Source organism: Callithrix jacchus, chromosome 17 (genome assembly GCF_049354715.1).
Source record: "Callithrix jacchus isolate 240 chromosome 17, calJac240_pri, whole genome shotgun sequence".
In the NCBI taxonomy this organism is placed as follows: domain Eukaryota; kingdom Metazoa; phylum Chordata; class Mammalia; order Primates; family Cebidae; genus Callithrix; species Callithrix jacchus.
In genome coordinates, this window is record NC_133518.1 from 51064143 (window position 1) to 51079726 (window position 15584).

Below are 15584 nucleotides of genomic sequence, written 5' to 3' on the forward strand. Positions count from 1 at the left end.
CAGGTAGTGCCATCACAAAAATTAAGAATTACCCTTGGGTCCTAGAAATTTGGGGAGACAAGTATTGCTTCTTAGAATCGACAGTGCCTCCAGGTAGTCACACAGAACTATGTACATTAACTATTGAGCTATTTATATGTGTATATTTTGCAAATAGGGAAAGTGAAGCAAAATGAAGTTAAATGATTAAAAAATGATACTAGAGAAATTCAGAGCAAGAATAAATCACTATATTCCTTCAGCAGTGTTTCTCAACCAGGGGCAATTCTCCTCTCCAAGGGACATTTGGCAATGTCTGGAGACATTTTTGATGGTCACCATGACGGAGGGAGATACTGGCATTTCATGGGTAGAGGTCAAAGACACTGCTGAACATCCTAAATTGCACAGGAGCCTGGCTCAAAGTGTCAATAGTGTAAGGTTGAGAAACTAACTCTGGTCCACTGGCATCTCTAGCATTACATAATTTGGCCCCTAATAAATAATTAAAGAATGGCTCCCTTTACAATGTAGTCCTTGTACAGTACTTACACAGAAACATGCCACCCAAGTGCTATTTCTGACATGCTATACTTTTTAGTTACTTTTAAAATAGAGGATATACAGGAGACACAGAGGAAACTGGACAAAGTTAGCAAAGCCCAGCTCCTTTCTTTTAATGAGAAAACCTAGCAAAGCCCAACTCCTTTTCTTAGCAACCTCCAGATGCTGAGCTATAGTCTGCATCTGGCTGCTCACCTGGACTCTTCCTCTGATGTACTTTGCAGCTGCCCTTTCTTTGCTTTATCCCCAAGCATGTCCATCACTTTAGAGCAATAATGATGTACGTTTATCAGAATCTCCAGAGATATCCTCCTCTAATTGTCTATTTTGTTCAGTAAATTGTACTCATTACTGAACCACATGAGGCACCTAAGGATATCAGCCTTTTCTGGGTGCCCTCTGTCTGAGCCTAGATAATGGGACATTATTTAGCAAAGGTTCAGCAGTACTGAGCCAAGCTGCTTAAAACAACCCTTCAGTTTTCAGCAGAATATGTTTCTTTAACCTCCTATACTTCGCTCCTAACCATCCTCAGCTTTTCTTAGATTTATATAAATCATTATTTTCTCTTCAAGGAGTCTGGTTTTAGCTTAAGCTCTAGAAGTTGGAGAGCTCAGAAAGCATGTGATGTCCTTTCCACACCAAACAGTGAATTTCTCCTTCTGGTCTCAAAAATATGCAGCACCAGTGAAAATTCAAAGCCAGTTTTGGTTATAATGTTCCCAGTGCCCACACACATTGTACTAGGGGCTGCAAATAGATGAGGCATGAATGGGCATGTGACTTCCAGTGATGCTGGATAAAATAAAATGGAACAGGCCAAACCATGTGCTCTGCTAGTTCTATTATCCACCAAACCTTTAAAAAGTGATTAATGAAGGAAAAGTTAAGCAGAGTAATCAAGGAAGAAGGAAGATTGTAGGTGAGGGAAATAAGAGCTACCAGAGCTAACATATGAAATGGCTATAAGAAAATGATAATCAAGTCCAGTTCCCTTCTCTACAGAGCTCCTCCCATATAAATCACACACTAGATGAACTCATTAAAAATTCCCATTTTGAAATATTTCTATGCACAAATTCCATCCCAACACCTTGGTCATGGTTATCTCTTCATAATTGCTGATTTGCATATCTATGAGTTGAATCCATAAAAGCTTTAGAAGCTTTTCACAGACAGGGTATCACATTGCACTGACTCCAAGAGACAGATGAGACAAGAGCCTCTATGAATTGGAAAAGCAAGAAAAACCATGGCAGAGAATGCCTTTGCCTTACCCTGGAGTAGAGGGTGTGGAAGCCTTCAAACGCACTTACATCCTCATGACCCATCAGCTCTGCTGCTTTTCACTGCTCATTCATTTCTGCATATTGGATGACCACCAATCTACTACCAGCTGGCAAAGATGAAAATGAAAAAAATGCATTAGGCCAAAGGATCCATAACTTCATGTCCTAAGCCACTGCTGAAGTGAATATGAGAGTAGACCATGTGCTTACCACATAAACTCAAACATGTATAATAGCTCAAGCTCAATAAAAGTTTATTTCTGTTTCATGTACGCATACTGGACAGGGGAACATGTCAGTGGGGTGGATGTAATGTAGTGATCCAGGTACCCAGGATGACAAAAGTTCTGCCATGTTTAAAACATAATTTCCAAGGCTGCTCTATGGGTCCTCTCCATTCCAGTCAGCTAAGAATAGAAAACAGTATGGAGAAGCTTGCATGAATATTCTCTGTGCTTTTTTTCCTAGAAGTGGATCGCAATAATTTTCCACTTCCACCACATTCTGTTGGTTGGCTAAAACTCAATTACACAGTCACATTTAACCTTATGGGCTGCAGGGCAGTGATCAGACCCTATTGTACCAAAGTGACTCCAGCCCTATCATGAAGACAGCATTAAGCTTAGAGTAGAGGATTCTGAATGAGACACTAGCACAGTAACTTTGACTTAGTTACTTAACTACTCTGAGTTTCAGTTTTCTCAACTGTAAAATACCTTTCCTCTCTTACACGGCCAATGTAAGACTCAAGATGAAACAAAGCGGCACTTCAGAATTTTTTTTAAAGAGACAGGGTCTCACTCACATGCTCAGGCTAGAATACACTGTGTGATTACAGCTCACTGCAGATTTAAAACTCCTCAGCTCAAGTGATCATCCTACCTCAGCCTCCTGAGTAGTTAGGGATATACATATGTGCCACCATGCCCAGCTCATTTTTTCTTAAATTTATGTAGGGATGGAGTTTTACTATGTTGTCCAGGGTGGTCTCAGACTTCTGACCTCAAGCAATCCTCCTGCCTCAGCCTCCCAAAGCACCAATTTTACAGGCACAAGCCACTTCTTGGACTTTAAGGTGCATGTGCATCCTCTAGGCATCTTGATAAAATGCAGGTTTGGATTTGGTAGGTCATGGCCAGAGTCTGCATTTTTAACCAGCTCCCATATAATACTGATGCTGCTATCTTTTGGCATTTTGAGTAGAAAATAGATGAAGGATTAGAGAATATTTTTGAAAACCATAAAGTGATTTGCAGATACAAAGATTATCCTGGCACTAACTGATTATAAATAAATTCCAAATTAGGCAGTATTTTTAGGATATGTTTAGTCTGGGTACCAGGTACAATTTCTTAGAGTCACAGGATTTTGGAACAGGAAACAATTTAAGTAGTCACTAGTCTCTCCCCTTATTTTCCAAACAAGGAAACAAGCTCAGAGAAGTCAATCATGCCCCCACCCCGACATCTCACAATAACTCAGCAATGTGCTGTGATTAGAATGCAGAAATTTGACATTACATAATAAATTAGGTTATTATATAAACCCAATTATAACTGTCTAAAGAAGAAAAGGTAATTTTTATTCTTCTACTAAAGCATGAGTATTACTTTGGCCAAAAAGGTACATAGTCAAAAAGGTGGCAGCCTGTAAATTCGCCAGCATGGGTCCCCATGGTACCACAGGTAGGCAATGTGTCACAGGACACAAAGCAAGGATTTTCAAGCAAATGTTCTTCCAACTTTAAAATGTTTGCATTTTTTTAAACAGGGATTTTTATTTCCAATATATACAAACTCCCTGTCACTCCTATTTGGAAACCATTAGGAAAAGAGATAATTTGGGATTGCAAACGAAATGAATGATAATTAGCCAATGAGGAGCAGCAATTTCTGTAGTAAACCCTGGGTACAAATAAAGGAACATAAGGATTTTCTAAAATCCGTAGCATGTAAATTATTTTGCATCTCTGAGATCATGGTGGGTTCTAGGAGCCTAGAGTTGAACATGAGGTATAGCACCTCAAAAGTAAGAAACCCCAAGTCATGAATTTGAAAGGAAATGAACTTCTGGAAATCAAGTCAGATTGGGGGAGAAGGGAGACTCTTAGTATGCATGTCATCGCCAACAAAGCGACATGAATTTGAAAGTGTTTTGGTAAAATTAGAAAAGAGTACTTATTGGGGAAGAAATGAGAATGGAAATCAATACTTGCATATCCATTATTAATTTAAGATGAGTAAAAGACTATTATTAGCATCTCCATTTAGTGAGCAATTTTTTACAAGGTAAAGATGTTCCTACGAACTTCAGTAAATTTACCCCATACCTTACCCCCAAGTCTCTTCCACCCTAACATCTTTTAGCTCCTCGGACAAGAAATCAAAATTCTTACCCTATTTTGTGTATGTATGCCACAGACGTCTTTTGTAGTCTGCTGAAGCCAAAGAACCCTCTTCTCAGAATGTGTGAAATGTGTAAGATAAAATACATAAGATTACAAAGGAAGTGAATTATATGAAAGATTCTCCTATCCACAGAGATCTTGGGGAGTCCAGGGACCCAACATAAGAACAACTAATTGGGGAATGACTCTTCTAGGACGATGAAAGTTTTTTCTTACAAGAAACAGCATATACAGAAAAGTTTTAAAAGCCTAAAGATGCATAGTAAAGAATCCTGCTCACAATCAATCAGTGAAGAAAAGAATAAGCTGCAAAGAGAAGCCTGACCTTGAATTTCTGCCAAAACTCATAGCTATTCATGCTGTTGCTTTAAAGCCCTACATTAAGGAATTACTCAGAATATTTTCTTGGCCCCAGCCCTGTAGACACAGCATATTCTGTGGCCTGATGGCAGATGAAATAAAGCAGCCCTGGAGAAGGGAAAACTATATAGAGTCCTGAGCTTGCATCGTAGTCCTCTAACTAGTTCTCTACCACTAACTGGCTCGGTTACTTTAGTCAAGTCACTTAACTCTGAATGGAACTGTCTATAAATTGGGAAGGATAAGTTAAATCATCGTCAAGGTTTTCTTCCTACTCTGAACTGTTAGGATCCTAAGATAATGCCCAATCATTTCTCTACGAGGAAACCTTAGCAAGACTTTTTTGCCTTAAGCTCACAGTATGAAAATATTTTCTAAATAATTTCTGGAGTCTTTAGAAACACCTTATCAAAATCACCTAACCACAGAACTTTAGACTTGGAAGAGATTTTAAGAGACATCCACTATCTCATCAATCTCAGTGAACAGGTGAGAAAGTAAGGTTCAGAAAGATGAATAGATTTATTTTTAGTCACATAAGGAGGTGGCATTAATGGACTGTTGGGCCTACTACTATCTAGCACAAAGAGGATTTTAGTATTCATCATTGGTAGTAAAGACAAGCTCATCAGTTCACTTGGAGAAATACAAAGAAACCACAAATAAGCTAAGCCATAGGATGGGAACTACACAAAGCAGGTGACTGGGGTAATGGCACCTAGAGGCAGCATCCTATACCTCGGGCAGGGTCAAAGCTGGGGCCCTTATTATACACTATAATCTTCCCATCTCAACGAACAGTAATAATAGCTAAAGAACAAAAAATAGTTATTTCAAAAGAGGTTGATGGATGAATTAACCCTAACTAATGATATCACTAATACCAAAGCACAAGTTTGGGGTTACTAATATAATATTGAAAGATCAGCATTAACTAAGAAAATCTAAAAACACTTGTTAGAAATTTTCAAGTTTTAGAAGAAATTAATTCAGAATGACTTTGACCTATTTTCTGTGGACAGCCCTGAAATATAGTGACTCTCGCTGCCATCTTCAGAGCAGGTACTTATCAGCTACTGTTCAGGTTTAAAAGCCATATGCACATTTCCACAGTGTATAAACTAGCTTTACATGCAAATAATTACAAATGATGAAGTTGTTGGAAATTGTGATCAAGTCATGATTATGTTTAATTAACCAACAATATGTATAGCCAGTGATTTGAAAGCCTATGCTATGATGCTTGTCAGTTTACTCTGCCTTCTCCCTTCAGAAACACACATGCACAGTCAATGTAATCACATCCATTCCTCAATCCCCACGACACACATTATTCCTGCCTTATGTAAACAGTTATGTCTTTCAGAACTATTTTCTTTGAGATTTTGAGGGCTGACATAGTCTTTCAAAATCTGACTAGAGGCTACATACTGCTGGTTTTCCAGCTCCAGTTCAGCTCCTCCAGGAATTCCCAGAGGCAGCAGTGCCATCTACTGGTAAGGAGAGTACAGCTTGTTTTCTGAGAGTCTAGGGGGTGACATGAGCCAAGAACCTGAAGGAACTGCAGCCTAGATTTAGGTCTTTGTGAGCCCTTCTTTTCTCAAGCACATTACAAGCATAGCTGATGCTTACAACCTAAGACATGTAACTACCACAGGAGCCCTCATCGTGTGAATGACAGGTCCTCTGGAAGCGATATACAGCCAGCCAGGCTCGCCAATAATAGGCAGCTCTGCCTTGAAATGCCTCCTTAAGGATCCAAAAGCAGGCAGCAGAACCTCACTAATTTGAACATTTCCCAGCTCTCCTCTTTCCCCAATGCTTTCCTATCAGATGATCTCAACCAGTGCCCCCACCTGTGGCATTGTTATCCAGCTGTATCTTACAGTATGTGTCCTAAGGTGCTCAGATCCTTCTCAATATGAAGGCTCTTATACTTACACAATGTGACACAGATCCTCCTCAAAGGACACTACTGCTTAGGCATGCAGGTCGGACTCTAATCTCTTTCATTCACTCTCTATCCTCCCCATCCCTGACCCAGGGGACAGAAACAACAGAAAGGAAATGATTTTGTTGTTGCTTTGAAAGCAACACTAGTGGGCTTTTATTGAATCAGAGAATAAAACCTTGTCCTACAGGTCACTGAAGTACATTGCTAGATGGACTAAGCCTGTCAATCTTTTTACTGTCCCTTGCATAACCGAATCAGTGTTTCCCAACCTTTTCAAAATCCCTGCCTCCCTTCCACAAGCCAAACATTGCATACCCTTTGTGTAGTTTACAGAACAAAGATGAGTTTCTTTCCTCTGAAAATAAAAGTGTATACCCTTTCAAACTATGCCACCTACCTCACTCTCAGAATTATTTTCTCCCCTCTACTCAGTGCCCGTGCGTGTGTGTGTGTGTGTGTGTGTGTGTGTGTAATCTGGGTTGGTGCGGTGGCTCACACCTGTAAACTCAGCATTTGGGAGGCCGAGTCGGGCGGATCATAAGGTCAAGAGTTCATGACCAGCCTGGCCAATATGGTGAAACCCTGTCTCTACTGAAAAATGCAAAAATTACCCAGGCATAGTGGCACACGCCTGTAGTCCCAGCTATTCAGGAGGCCGAGGCAGGAGAATCGCTTCAATCTGATAGGTGGAGGTTGCAGTGAGCCAAGATCATACCACCGCACTCAAGCCTGGGCAACAGAGCAAGACTGCCTCAAAAAAAAAAAAAACCAAAACTCTGATAAAGTTTTAAATTATTCCCACTAATTTGGTTTGTGTGACAGTCTATCAGGTGACAACGTATATTTCACTTTACTAAGGTCATTTGTGATATTCTGAATAAGCTTTGCAGCAACTTGTTCTTTTACTTTCATTCATCTCAGAAAACCAACAAAAGTTGATTTGCTGTGGCAGATAAACCTGAATTTGATCCCCTAACAAATTCAGGTGTTCCCTCTTTAAAAAATTACCTCGCCTAGTAAACTCATTTCTTAGCAAGTGTAGGCATTTCACAAGCACGGGGTGTGTTTTAGAGGTTTGAAATCAGGTAGTTTCCTAAAGAAACATGGTGTTGTACACGAATGTAAGAGTTATAACAGGCTTTGAAGGTGTCTCCAAGGGACAAGGCAGAGAGACCCTTGTCCATCTCATACCAGAGTTTTGAATGAATTACGTGGAAACTCCAGAACACAGTAAAATCTTCATAATGAGTTGGTTGAACCATTTCTTACTGAGTAGATTACCAGGTGTACCCAACAAATCAAGAAGTTAGCTAACCAGTGGAAAATTGAAGGGACTTTTTGTGTTTGCCTATGAGTTTTCTAGGGAAGCAGAGGAGAGGCAGGGAATACCTTGCACAGTTTAACCAGCTCTTAAGTTCCTGGACACACCTTCCCCTTTTTAAAGTATGGTTTAAAGGCAGCAATCCCTCTACCCCGATGCCCCCACAAACCTCTTTTGGCAGTCAAATGGTCTTAATCAAGCACACACTTTTCAAATAATTAAGGAGGTCTGAGTAGATTTAGTTTAGACCCTGCCTTCCCTCTCCCTACAACCCAGTAACATGCCGAAAATAGTTACCCTCCTGGGTAGCCCCAGAAAAACCTGATTACAGAAACTGCAACCCTTCCTCCGAAAAAAAAGGTTATCTTCTTGAGGAAGAATCTTAGTGTGATGGTCTGGTCTGCAGTTCACTGCAGGCATTTCCCTCCTCATCAGTTACGCTGTATCTGAAATCCCGTTTTGTAGCCTCTCATTTAGACCGGCTCCACCGGTGCCCAACTGCTAAAAAAAAAAAAAAAAAAAAAGCCTCTGAACGAATCTCTGGATTCCTCCAGCAGGCTCAAAGCGTTCAATTTCGCTGAAACTCTCGGGTGAAAGCCGGCAGGTCCAGGGGGCAGAGCAAGCTCCCGGGCAACACGGGGGCTTCCTCCCCGGCGAGGCCGCCAGCTCCTGGGCAGAAGGGCTCTTCGCACAGCTGCGCTAGGAATTCGGCTTCGCTCGCGGCCGCCGGATTAGTTAAGAGTCCCACTGGCTGGCCAAAGTGACACATTTCTTTTTCTTCGTTCTCCCATGTGACAGGTCCCCCTGCAGTAAAGCCACCTCCTCCTCGGCCCCAGCCCAGGTTCAGCGCCCCTGACGCCCGCGCCCCACCACCCGCACCCTCCACCTGGGGAGGGGGATCATGCCAGCATCCCTCCGGGTGGGAAACAAAGGCGGAGGCAGGGCTGCCAGGTGGGCAACTCCCCGCGGGCAGACCCGTCACCGCAGTGGGGAGGATGGGAAGGTGCCTGGCAGGATAGGAAAAGGGAAACCAAGGCAACCGGGACTGCATCCTCCCCGAAGCTGGGCGCCTGGGGCAAGCTGACCCCACACCTCCCCGCGCCCCGCCCAGCCCTGCCTAACCCGCCAGCGGGGACCCAGCATGAGAGGGAGACCCAGCTTCTCCGCTTACCTCTGGAGAAGCGCTCCGGCTCCCTCCGACGGCTTAGGAGAAAGCCCCACCGCTCGCGCACGCGCTCTCGCGCTCTCGCGCACTCGCGCCTTCGCCCCTCCGGCCCCCGCGCGCGCCCCTCCGACCGGACTCCAGCCCGCCCCGGCCTTGTCCGTCAACGTCCGCGACAGCCAATCCGGTCGCATGAAAGGCCCATCGCAGGTCACGTGGTCAGGCCAGCCAATCACCAAATTGCCCTCGGCAGCGCCCGCTCCGATGTCCCTGGGGGTTCGGTTGCTACCTGGCAGAGCCGGTGCGAGGCGGGCATGAAGGGTTGAGTCTCTGTTTTCTGGGCTGAGTAGCACTCAGTTGATCAATTACCAGATCAATTGCCTTCTCAAATTCTAATATAAATAAGAATCACTTGACTATCTTGTTAAAATGCAGATTCTGATCCAGAAAGTCTGGGGTGAGGACCTGACACCCTGTATTTCTAATAAGCCCCCAGGTGGCGATGACGACGCTCCTGGTCGGAGGGTCACGCTTTGTATTGCATCTGTCCGAAAGTGATGAATGTAGCCCCAGCTCCACGTTATTTGAAAGTTTCATGACCTTTCTTGTCCTTCTTCCACTGATGGGAGGCGTTCCTTTGACTGCCTACATGGAGTGTTCTGGTGACGCTTACAGTGTGAGCGCCCCCTGAGGGACGGTGTGTTTAATCCCCATATTACCCACTCTTGGACTATGGAGCAGCAATGATGCCAACTTAGTGACTGGAGTATGGAACCAGAAGCGGAGATGGAATGGCTATGGAAGAGAACACTCTGTCTACATTAATTTAAAGGGTTGGACATGTGTGTCTGAGTGGTGTAGTGCCAGACTCTTGGCCAGAGAAATGGTATAAGTGGTCTCTGCTTCTCAAAATGTAACAATCTGTTGTAGAACTACACAGGCAAGCTCAGAAAGAAGCATGTGGGAAAACATGTGGGGAGTTAACGGTCATAGCACAAATTTAGGCATAAGCTGGAGAGGTTGTAAAATAACCTGCCTTGGGGATCTTAAAAACTGTCCAAATATTCTTCTGTCTGTAATTCCAGAGTCAAGAAGTTAGGACTCCCACTGGCCCTGTCATCTCTCAAATTTGACCTAAAGACTCAGTGTTTTGGGACTGGCCAGCTAGAACCTTTGTCGTTCAGCATAGCCAAACTCTTATTACCCAGTAGTGTACCACAGTGGTTCAAGAGTCTTAAGTGCTGAATTCTCCAAAACCTTCTTCCCTCATCTCTTCAGACCAGGTGGTATAACCCTGCTTCAGCATTTATCTCTCACGATTTTTATCAAGGTGATCAAACGCACATGGAGAAAACTTCACCTTTGTCAGTGTGTCTTAGACCTCTCCGGCTTCTCATCCCTAGAAGTGAAGTCCACCTAGTAATCTCAGACATTGTACATCACGTTGTCCCTATCAGAGATGGCATTGCACAAAATTCAGAGTTTCTGGGAACATATTAAATCTGTCACAGCAATGGTTCTGGCTACAGCAGGAGTAAAGAAATGGCTAAGCAAGAAAAATGTTTTGAAAGCCTCAAAGAAAGGTTTTTTGCTATCATTAAACCAGTGGTTCTCAAGCCTGGCTGGATGGTATTTATGGAAGTAGACTGTGGGGCCCTGTGCCTGGAGATTATGATTGGGATGAGAAGTGGGGCTTAGACAGCTAGAGGTTTAAAAAGTTCCGCTGGTAATTTGATACCCAGCCATGCTTGAGAACACCTGCATAAGCTGCCAGATGGATAGACTCATTTTTTTAACCAGGAAAACTAAACTCTGCAACACAAATCACTAATGACATACACACTCTGTAAACAGAAGAACATTTTCACATAATTTTTGAGAACTGATTTTTAAAGGCCAAAAATAATTCATAGGTAATAAATACTCCAAGGACTAGTCAACGAAAGAAACTGAAAAGCTAGGTCCACAACTAGGTTTAATTTCAATTAAGTATTTCTAAAAAAGCCTATTGCCTTTTGTTAACCTTGCCAAACTGATAAACTCTCTTGTGATAGCTTTACTTGTTTTATGCCCTTCTTAACTAAAACAAAGTTCCATTTGAGCATTTATTTTTATTTTTTAAGTTCTGGGGTACATGTGCAGAATGTGCAGTTTTCATGTGATGGTGGTTTGCTGCACTAGCAACCCATCTCCTAGTTGAGTCTATTTTAAAGATTCCAAGGATTCCCAATTCTCTTTACTGGCGTTTTACCAAATTCTGTTGCTGTTGTTTTTTTTAAGTAATTAGTGCCTGCATATTAAAAAATTGTTTTACAGAGCTTTTAGATGCAGTGATATTCAATGTAGTGGAATATGACTTACTGAGATTTTAACTAAATTAGTGAGGTCCCCTCAGAACATTCTACTAAGACTAGCCATCTTACTCAAAAGTGACTTTATTTGTGACACCAGAAATATGGAAGCCCAGTGTGTGAGCCTGCAAACTAGCTTCCCTCCTTCTCTGACACTTTAAAAAATATATTTCACAGCATTCAAATGGGGGAGAAATTTTTCTCACCTTGTAAACTTGCTTTATCTATTGAGTAAAACAAGAACAGTTTTCACTGCTACTTAACTAGTATAAGTAATGCAAATTTTTAACTAGGAAAAAAGCATTTATTTTTCTCTTTGTGTCATCACTACAGAAAGAAGCAACAAGAAACAAGGATTCTTGCTTGAGGATATTAATTTGGAAAAAAAAAAAAAAGACCATCCAGGCTGTCATTTATTCTCTGTTTTTCAGTCTACTTGCCTCATATATATATAACCTGGCTTTCCTGTCTCAGGAAATAGATATATTAGTAATTTGATGTGAGTTAGCCCAAACCAGTTTTCCTATCCCTTAATCCAGAAATTGCTCAGCAAGAGATTTAGGTATATTTGAAAAGAAAAAAAAACGATAAGCTGTAAACCATCCACCATTTTGCCAAGTCACAGAAATCCACCCATTGCTGTATTATAATCAGAACCCACATAGACTGCTTTATAATTGCTAATTGTCATTTTATCTCTTTGACAATAAATAGCTTCTCTAAACTTCATTGATTTAATTCATGAAGAGCCATAGATTGCCCAAGATTCTAGTCTCCATCTGTCATATACATCCTGCCAGGATAATTTTTTTTGTCTATGTATCTGTGTTTTAATAACTGATATTTATCCCTTTACTGTGATATGTATAGATTTAACCCAACCACAAGGCATTTTTGTAGAAAACTTGGTTTTCTTTATATTTTCTATAACAAAAGTTAAAAATATAAATATTCACTTATATTTTTACAAAACATTTTAGACTTAAAATGTATATAGATAATATATACCCCTCTGTACCTCCCCCGACTTAAGAAACCAAGAATTATACATACAGTTGAAGACCCCATGCACCCCCCTCAACAAGCTAATTTTTTTTAATGGAGATTTCATACTTAGCAAGCTTAATCACAAAGGAGAGAGAATGGTTTATGGAAGGAACACCATATTTCATGCATATAATAGACAATACAAGTGTAAATGGGCAGAAGCCTTACTGAATAAAATGGACATTGCAAACTGAAATAAAAAAAGCTAAAAAAGCTGGAAATCACCTGTGGTCCCAAACCTGTGTCTTATACCTACAAATTGGACATGGAAAGCAGGTAATCTTTAGAAAACAGCACAGTTTGGAGCAGAGATGAGGTGAGGATTCAGGTTTCATTCATTCAATAAACACACTACATGAGCCTTATCTTTTAGCTCATTTTAAGAAAAGTAAGCTATCATAATTCAAAATAAAAAGTTTTATATTAGAAGTGAGGCACATAATGGTGCCTGACACAACTCTGACTTAACACTTATTATAATGCCCTTCATGTATGCCAATTCGTATTCACATTTAAGCAAGCTATTATTATAAAATGTTTCTCTCAGTCCAAAACAAGTCACACACACACAAAAAATAGCTGCTCACAAACTTAAGTATTTTCTTGGAAACTTAGAGATTATTTTCACTGATTTTCTTATTTATAATTTTTAAATAAAACACATCATATTCCAAGTAGTTTGGACTTTTTATTCCTTAGATGCATTACTTCTCACTTGCTCAGACTCAAGTTTACATACCATTTTATGGCTATGCCTCCTGAATTTCTGAACTATAATTTCATCAGCTTGCAATTCTTATGCAGAGGATCTTAGCATTTCTACAAAGACGAAATATTGGGTTGCATGGATTCTACCAAATGATTCCTAGAAATTATGATGACTAATTGCTGGGCCTGGGATGTCTTTCATGCATGCATTCATTCCCATTCAGAAACACATCTAGGATTCTCAATGACGAGTGTGACCCACACTAGATGCTGAGGCTACAGGACCAAGCAAACAGGCACGATTTTCACCTAGGCAAAGTTTAACATCCTCTGCCTATCCTTTAAGCATCACCCTTTGGGCCGAGAAGCTCTGTGAGCCCTGGGATGGCACCACTGATGCCCCACCAAGATCTCCTTGGGTCTCTTTTAACAGCTCTATGCACCCATTTCTGAGCCTCTGCTCCCTTGGCTGAGTTCTTCAGAGAATTACCTGGCACCACTTCACCTGTATGAAGAACCAAACATGCCTAAGAGAGTATACCACCATTAGCAATGATTAACAGGTGTACATGCCAAAACCCAGCCTCTGCTTTTCAAAGTATGATTAACTCTAAGGTGTCATTTACACTACAGAGCTCCCTGCATGGCCAGGCTGTCTCTTGCTTGATCTCTCATCCCTACTTGACTCTTATAAGTCCTCCTGGGTGTTACTTCTTTATAAATATCCTATACTTGAATACTTGGCTGAGGGTCTACTCCTGGGAAAACTCAGCTTATGGTCACCCCCTTGCCTATTATTAAGGTGTTAATAAAACACTGTGTTTTCTTAGTCTAAGTTATGTTATATACTCTATATTGTAAGATGCATGAGGACAGAGACCATAATTCATTCATCTTTGAAACTCCCCAAGCTATGATGCATAGCTGAAGCACAGTCAATCTCTGTTTAATTGGCTTGAGCTGAAATGTCTCTGGTATGTTTTCCACACCATTTCTATCCTTCACTATTCTCTAATCTTACCCCTGCTTCTCTGCCCCATGATAACTCAGCTCTGGCCACCTTGACCTTCTTAACTACTTTCTCAAATATACCAAACCCACTCTTGTTTCTGGCTGTAATATTTTGTCCTTCACCACCACCACCTTGCAGCTGTTGCATCTTCAAGACCCTCCCTCGCTTGCTAAATTTAAGTCTCTCCTCAGAGGATTCCTTGTCAGAGAGGCTTTTCCTGGTCAAATGATTCAAAGTAGCATTCTCTCCCACAACTGTCATTCTCTAACTCAAACCTTTCTCAACTTAGGGTTCCTTGAGAAAATTAAGCCCTGTAGAAAGTGATTTCAATGACTGCTTTCTTTAGTCTCCCAAGGATAGTACACAGTTGGTATCATTCTATCTGCATAGGAGAGAAGTTAATTCATTCTATACAAAGTGTGCCTTAGGGCATTAGAGTTTAATTCTCTAGTAGAACTGGTGGAAAAGGGCTGCTCTAACTTATTATCCTACTTTTTTTTCTTCTTACCTCTCATCAACATCTGATGAATTATTTCTTTGTTGTCTCCCTACCCTGCTCTCTTTAGAATATAAGCACATGAACTTTGATTCTGATCCCTGCTTATCCCCAGAGTCTAGAACAGGTACATAGCTGGCACTCAAAAAAGTATCTGTTGAATGAACTTCACAGGATCCATTTGTGTTATAACTTTTAAAATCTTCTTTATGTCAAAACAATTCATGTTAAAACTTCTCCATGCAGAAAAAAAATTATAGATTACCCAAGAGGAATGATGACAGAAAATTTTAAATAGAATTGGGAAAGCAAAAAAAAAATTGTCCAGATAATACTAATGAAAGGCTTTAATTATCCAAACACAGAGCAGCCAACTGCTCAGTCAGGAGGAGAGGTGAGAGAGGCAGTGGGAATAGATGTCAATAAACTGAGAACTGCTTTTTAAATCCCAAAACAAAAGGAATGGAGGGAATTTTCATCCTAAAAAGGATCAGAAATGAACCCAAGAGATTGCATTGGGTGAACCACTAAGTAAAAACTAATAATATAATTAAATTCTGCATCCTCATGGGACAAGGGAAAACCATGAAACAAATTGCACATACTTTAGATTTTTTAAAGGGAAATATGATAAATATAGACTCTATTTAGGAGACAATTGAAGTAAGAGACATTAAAATGTCAATAACCCACAAGGAAAGCCTAAATACTTTGTGGCTATTGTTTGCTTCTCACAAAAAGCATATACTAAGGAATAAAAATAACAAGCATTAGAGGTAGGGGCTAAAAAGAGAACTGTTAGAGCCATATAAATTATCAGAGAAAAAAGAAGGCATTTCCCTGCAAAACGGTAATGCATGTGAAGAGAAGAAAGAAACCCAATCCATTTTAAATGAGGAGAATAATAACTACACACACACAAAACTTTTAAAGC

The 15584-nt window shown here is 40.8% G+C and overlaps 1 protein-coding gene across 12 annotated transcripts in view; it reads right to left on the reverse strand.

Annotated features, from left to right (window-relative positions):
* Positions 1-9091, reverse strand: part of TMEM108 (transmembrane protein 108) — a 337717-nt gene extending 328626 nt beyond the window's left edge. For 8 of the 12 annotated variants that reach the window (XM_035277901.2, XM_008983809.5, XM_035277900.2 and 5 more), the window contains exons 1-2: positions 9046-9091; positions 1821-1939 (exon numbers count right to left, since the gene is read on the reverse strand). The gene's annotated coding sequence lies outside the window, so the exon portion shown is untranslated. Of the gene's footprint in view, positions 1-1820; positions 1940-7164; positions 7305-9045 lie in introns of all 12 variants that reach the window. The other 4 variants (XM_078354221.1, XM_078354217.1, XM_054246986.2 and 1 more) reach the window with 3 other exon arrangements.
* Positions 9092-15584: the final 6493 nt, after the last annotated feature.